At 38.0% G+C, this 7,535-nt stretch overlaps 1 non-coding gene across 1 annotated transcript; it reads left to right on the forward strand.

Moving 5' to 3' along the window:
- The first annotated feature begins 2,555 nt into the window (after positions 1-2,555).
- Positions 2,556-2,627, forward strand: trnap-agg (transfer RNA proline (anticodon AGG)). Its single transcript has one exon. It is a non-coding gene; the product is annotated as a tRNA-Pro (tRNA).
- Positions 2,628-7,535: the final 4,908 nt, after the last annotated feature.

The raw sequence follows: 7,535 nt of genomic DNA on the forward strand, positions 1-7,535 counted from the left end.
TCTTGATTTTATACACCTGTGGCTATGAAAGTGATTGGGACTTTAATAATTTAGGATGGGTGAGTAAAAACTTTTGGTAATATAGTGTATTTCTTTCTTTTTTCCTTTTTTTTTTTGTTTTGTTATGACAGACAGAAACAAAATGGACAAACATTTCTATGTACAAGCATCCACGGACACACCAAACCACAACTTCACTTAATCCCAGCAGGTCTTAGTGGTCAAAGTACTTGATTTTGGATTAAAGTGACAAAAATCGGATTTACCATTTTTTTATGCTTTGGTAGATACAATCCTTTGTTACTAAGGCCACAAATCTGTTAAACTTTTAAAACTCCTTAAGGCAATTTTATAATAATCAAATCCTTTGGATTGATGAAAGAATGTTTTTAACTGAATATATATATTTACAGACACAAACCTGCATGCACACAAAAGAAGAATGATGCTTCAAAGCCACTGAACTGGGATAAAAGTAAAGGGTATTAAGCAAGTCTAATGAAAGCAAGTCTAAAGTGAGTGAGCTGAAGGGGTCATATTCAAAAATGTTTTATTTGTTAGACAAATCATTTGGCTTCAACTAAACTCGTCCACTTAACCAAACTGGTAACACCCTTTTAATGTAATTCTTCAAATACACGATCTGTTTGCTTTTGTTTGTTGCCCGCGACTGATTTTGCCAGGATCTACCATGTGTCTGATATGACACGATGAAAATGTATCCAACAGACTAGCCAGTAGTGCAGCTAATTTATGTAACAGCAGCAGGGAATGTGCATCACTGCACTTCAGACATCAATATGCACGACCTGATTCGTGAAATGCTCTCCGGCCCCTGTGTTTTGCAGCCATCACAGCTGTCACACACACACTCTCATCAGTCATTACAGAAACACCCATTTTTAATCATTTAAAGCTGCTCTGTTGTCTGGACAGGTTTTTAGTTGAATCCACTGATCTTTAAAACCTCCAATAATTAGTTTAATGGATCACTTTAATGGGCTGCTTTGATCACGGTGACCAGCCTTAACAGTTACTGCATGTCTGTGTGGTTGCACTGATGTTTCAGTGGAAATAAAGTTGAAACCTACAATATTACATGCCATTTACAAATGAACGGTGACAAATATTGCAGTCCATAATGTATTTCAAGTCTGTTATTGTAGTATCACATTGCAGTATGTGCTGGGTTGAGTAGATACAAACAGACGGATACATACATATGTCAAACTTCTGGTAAGTCCTTATCCTCTATTATTCCTTCCAATTTTTGCAATGTGCAGTTGTACCACTACCAATGGCAGCAAAAGGTTATTGTGGCCAGATGGTTATCTTTTTATGTATTAACACATTCAGATAACTTACACTTACGGACAATTGAATTCACTGAGTTCCTTAGATTTTCCCAGTGTTCTGAATATTGATGAAACCAGTGAGTCATGTCAAACAAATCGTTTTTATGCTGGCAAAGGGAAACTACCAGTTGAGATTGATAACTAGTGACTGGGCTCGCTGCACAGGTGACATCCTGTCACGGCAACGCGTTGGAATTCAGGCCTTGGCCATGTCAGGTTGAAAGATATTGTAGAGCCATGAGCACCACTTATCAAAAGATTTAAGTGAAAAGTATATACATTTGAGCCTATATGTATCCTTTTGGCTGTGTGTATTTGAAACAATGCAAAATAAATTCAAATCCAATTATTGTTTTTAAAAGTAAAATAATATGTATGCAGCACAATCTTTCAGCATGCTCAGAAAAGAGCAATTCAAAGAAATCATTAAAATTACCATGACATTCATGTTCATGACGAGGATATATAAACTTGCTGCAGATGCAGAATTGATATGAAATCTGGGAAAATTATATGAAATTATAATTAGAGGAAGTTAAGAGCATATCCTGGCTAATAACAAGAAAATGAAAGATCATCACAAAAATCGTTAATTTAAATATGTGTTATTTTAAAAGAGAAACAATGACAGACCCTCACTTGTTAAGGAAGTCTCACCTGTTCAACGGGATCTAAGCGAAAAAGGAAATAAAAAGGAGCGAATGCTCTTGTCTCGTTCGGCTCTTCTGCTCCTTCTTCTTTTTGACGACATTTGGCGCCCTCTCGCGGTGTTTCACTAACATTACAACGAGCGGTTTGTGATCAAATAACTGACTTAAACAATAAACCAACGCGAATCCGACGAATAAGTGTCATTGAACGTTAAAACACGAATTATTCATAAGGCTAAAGAGAAAGCTGGTGTTCATCTCACCCTATAGCTCCGTATTTATGTCTTTAAGGAGAAAAACAAATCATTTAACTTTGAAAACAGCCGCCAGTGAACGAAACCTTGGAAGTGTCGTAGAAACGGGCTGATTTTTCACATAGAAATATATTCTGTATCAGGCAGGATTGCGTTATTTTTAAAAAAGACGCGTTTCTGTTCGGTTGTTTTACACATCCGCAAGAATTCAGTGTACGTCAGCTGTACTCTGGCAACGTTGACCAGCTGTTAAACCCTAGTGTTTCATTTGGTGTCCCTTTGAGTTGATATCACGTGGCTCGTTGGTCTAGGGGTATGATTCTCGCTTAGGGTGCGAGAGGTCCCGGGTTCAAATCCCGGACGAGCCCTCGTCTTTTTGCGTTCGTCTTCCATAGGCTTTAATGTCTAAGTCCCTCAGGTTTATTTTTCTAAGCGCGTTTTGTCACACTTCCACTATAGATTAAAGTAGCCCTCTGTTCTTTTAAAAAAAAAAATAATGCTACACAAGTTTGCTCAAAAGATAACCCTCTAATATTGCCTACTGTCAGGAGAGGGAAGCCCATGGGTGGGCTGGTTGGGTTGATAGGGTGCAGCAGAGCAGGGGAAATATTCATTTATAAATAAGTTTCTCTGCACATGCTGTTTGTGGATTTAGACAACTAAATTCAACAGTATGTAAACAGGTGTTTCGCACATTTGGATTAATTAGGACATAAGAAGTAAGCAAAATTACCTGCCACATGAAAAATTTTACTCCTTTTGTGCTCACTGCTCTACAACAGCACTAGATAGATGTTGAATTACCAGTTATGCCACTTTGACATCTATGAATGCATGACAGGGAAGAGAAGGAAAACTGAAATGTGTTGAGGCTGTATGTGAACTATATCTCCATATTGTCTGCTGGAAGTAACACCAGGCTAAAGCAAATGAAGAATTAACTTTTTCAGCAGTGTTAACCTGCCTATTAAAGGTGATTACTCATTTACTAAGGTTACCAGAGCCCTAACATTTATCAAATGAAAAAGCTAAAACTTTGATTTTACCTTTAATGAGTCATGTATAACCCAGCTATTCATTGGTTTGTGCAGTTTGTGTGCACTTATCTGTCTACATTTTAAAAACAAGGTAAAAGTAGACGAGCCTATAAAAAGGTTTAGTCAAAAAAATCCCAAATGTCTAAAGCTGATGACTTGTTAGTACCAGGATAGCATCACACAGTTGTTCCACAATACAAAGGTGCTCTATTAGATTGAGATCTGGTGACCGTGGAGGGCATTTGAGTGCAAGGAACTCACTGTCATACTCAAGAAACCAGTTTGAGATGGTTTGAGCTAGGGGTGGGTTTTTATAATCGATTTATCGATTAAAATCGATTCTGGCTTGGATAATGTAAAATCGATTCATTAAAATCCTGAATCGATTTTTTTAATATTAATTTATTTTGCCCGAAATGCCAGAATCTCAGGCGAAAGATCACAAAATTTCAACAACCACCAAACAGCTAAGACAGTAAATGAGAGCAGGTACATGGCTCCTGCACAAAGACATAAACACACAGCGCGGACCCGCGGATCAGAATCAGTGAGATGTTGCCTTTCTCAGCTGACGGTCGGGGCTGAAAGCCGACAGCTCGCTGATTCTGATCCGCGGCGCTGGGTGTTTACGCCCTTTTTGCGCTGATCATATGGCTGTTAGTTTTATCTCTCTCCAAACAATATTGACCGAACCAGCAGCAAAAGAAGATCCAAACTATGCTTCACATAAACATCGTCATGAATTCCCTCTGACTTTTGCTGACTTTTCAGGATAAAAATCACACTTCATGCACAGCTCTCTCTCTCTCTCTCTCTCTCTCTCTCTCTCTCTCTTTTCTGCATTATTCGCTTGCTTGTTACGCACAAGTCTACCGTTGTTTACAGGGCTGTCGGCCCACGTTTTTTTTTTCCCCTTTTACTTACTTCCGAAAAGTAAACCTAATTTCTGCCGTTCAATATTGAACAAATTTAAACTTTTTAAAACCGCTGTAACTTCAGAGGTAATGTTCATGTGTTGATTAATGGTTTTCTTTCGTTTTTGATGTACTGCAGATTATTTTTATAAAATCCCAGGCCAGGAAAATCAACTTCATGTTTTTCTGTGTTTTATCTTCAGCTACTTTGACACAAAGGCCTCTACTGTGATGCTCACACCTTTGATAAAGTCTTGCGTGTGTCAGCTTCCTTTTAATAGATACAAAAATATGTAAATGTACTGATCTGAATTATAATATTTCTGACTGTCAAAATTTCCCAGATTCAAATCGAATCGAATCGAATCGAATTAAATCGAATCGTGGATCGAATCGATTCGGGACCTTGTGAATTGGAATTGAATCGATTCTAGAAATCAGTGACGATACCCAGCCCTAGTTTGAGCTTTGTGAAATGGTGTTTCATTCTGCCGGAGAAGACATGGTCCCACAGATCAGCAGTACACTGTACAGTACACAACAATACTCTGTGGGCCCCAAAGAGTGCCAAAAATATCTCCTACACCATAAAACCTCCACCAACAGTTTAAACCGTTGATACAAGGCTGGAGGAATTCATGTTTTCATGTTACTTATGCCAAACTCTGACACTATAATCCAAATGTTTCAGCACATATTGAGACTCTTCAGAGAATGCAACATTTTTGCCAAATATATGTTGTCCAAGTCTAGTGAGCCTGTGCCTCAGTTTTCTGTTCTTAACTTACAAATGTGGCCTTGTGCTTCTGTGGCCCATCTCCTTCAAGGTTTTACATGTTGTGCATATAGACATGTTACAAACATTACATTGTTATGTTTAGAAGTCAACCATGGCTGCTGCAGAAGCCTCAAGGCAGATAAAGAAAGCCCAAAGGCTGATAAAAACAGTTCATGCTTTTTTGCATGCCAATTATTAAGAAACACAATTAATTACATCCGAATATTGAGGAATGTACTTCATATTTTATGCATAATTATACCATTTTTCTTTCTAAAGAATAGCCTGGTTGTTTGAGGCTTAAACTTGAAAATTAGTGTTTCAGTTAATAACGCTTCTCCTATCCATCTGTTCATTTTTCTTTCACTGTTTTATGACAGTTTATCAGTGAATTGTTTAACTGAGGACCAGAGATGGGCAGTAACGCGTTATCCGATTACTTTTTTTCAAGTAACGAGTAAAGTAAGGTATTATTATTGCAAAAACGGTAATTCGATTACCGTTACTTTCCCGTAGGAACGCTGCGTTACTGCGTTACTAAAACCGTGATGTTTTTGCGAGAATGTCTCATGACAGTGACGTAAGCGAGTGCGACAATCGCGACACCAGCTGTGTGCAGATCAACAATGGATAATATATCGAGTGCGGGAGAGTATGAGCATGCAGCATTTAAAGCGTGGAAGTACTGAGCTTACTTTGAGTTTGATACCATAAAAAGGGACAAAAACATTAGCGTCCGTTGTGCGTGGAAAGAAAACTTCTTTTTATAGCGAAAAAAAACCCTAAATTTCCAAGCAAGCACCGGGAGTGCGCTACGACTTAATGGGAAATTCACAGAGAAACTCGCAGATTCTTCCACTGACCGCTGCGGCACACCTGCACCAGGGTAAACCTCCGCCTACCCCACTCCTGCTTTACAGGTGAAAATAGAGCAAAAGCACCGCTAGTCTTTGATTTTATTTATTTTCTGCTGTGTTTTACTTGCATCTATTTGAAAGAGTGAATATAAACACAAAAAAATATTTTATGTGCTGCAATGTGCAGAAAATAGGTTTAAATGTTAAACAAATTTCTTCCAGTCAGAGAATGGTGCATGTTATTAACTTTTTGCTTCATGCATAAAGTTAAAAGATTAAAACTAACAAAACAAGTTTTAAAAAGAGACTTTTCCATTTGATTACATTTTGTATGATGGATTATGCAGAAAAAGTAGAATTGGGCTGAAAGATCTATCGCTTTATTACCTATTCAGGTTGTAAATCGTGTTTTTAAAAAGTAACTAAGTAATTAATTACTTTTGAAAATAAGTAATCAGTAAAGTAACAGGGTTACTTTAAGTCAAGTCAAGTCAAGTATTTATTTATTGTCATTGTCAAAGAACAATGAAATTGCGTTTGGGGGAAGTAATCAGTAATTAGTTACTGATTACTTTTTTCAAGTAACTTGACCAACACTGCTGAGGACTGAATATAATGCAGTTCACATAAAGCAGCAGCTCTAAATAACTCAACGTCCACCAGAGGGCACACATCACCAAACTATTTTTACCTTATGCTGCTGACCTGTTAGCATATTCCATGCATATATTTATTTTCCAGCAAGTGTCAGTATTGCACCTTCTGCATTCTTTCAGCCTGCTAGCTTTACTAAGCTCCAAGCCGAGTACACATCACAGAAATCAGCTCTCTCTCAAACTTTGCTCATTGCCACTGCAGCTAGTTTAAAGTACACCAGCTATCAGGCCCTCCTTCAAGCCCATGCAGTTTCCTGCTTTACATGATGACAAGTAGACCTCTGAAAGGGCTTTATGAAACAGAAATCAATGCCAGCACACATCAAAACCAACCAAACCTATAAGCAACTATATTGTAAAATCTATTTAGATAAGAAAAAGTAAATAGCTTCTCCTACTGCAAAGAAAACAGAAAGATGGTCTGACCTCTTTTGTTGTCCGTCCTCCTGAGCAGGCAACCTGGAGGAGGTGAGTCCTGCAAATATTATAATTTGTTCAGCACAAGAGCTAACCATATCTTTAATTACAAATAATAACAGTAATTTGAAGTTGGAAAAAGTTCTGACTAAGATCTTCTAGTCCACAGAGATAGGATGGCCAGCATCTTTTGCAAACTGTCATTGTGAAATAATGCCTCAAAATATATAAAAATACCAATTAATTATGAGCTAATAAACACAATCCAAGGTAAGAGCATGTTGTAATAGTCTCCATAGCAACAAACTCTTAAACCTACTTAAAAGACTTTAAAAAACACATCCAGTGTGCACAAGGATGTGCCTGCCTTTACATTGCATGGTTCACAGTGCCAAAGTAACCTCAAGTGTGCAAACCAAAATAACAACACTGGTCCGGCCGGGTTGAGTCAAACGATGATTTTAATGATCACACGCGTGGGAGATGGACACCGTACGCAGACAGCATCAGATCTCAAAATGGTGGAGCATTGATCAAACTCTTATAGCCTCTAGTGGCCCCCACCTAGTCATAAAAGCCTAAACATTCACATTCTTTCTCTCACACGGCGCCTAAGC

Source organism: Maylandia zebra, linkage group LG5, assembly GCF_041146795.1.
Source record: "Maylandia zebra isolate NMK-2024a linkage group LG5, Mzebra_GT3a, whole genome shotgun sequence".
Taxonomy (NCBI): Eukaryota; Metazoa; Chordata; class Actinopteri; order Cichliformes; family Cichlidae; genus Maylandia; species Maylandia zebra.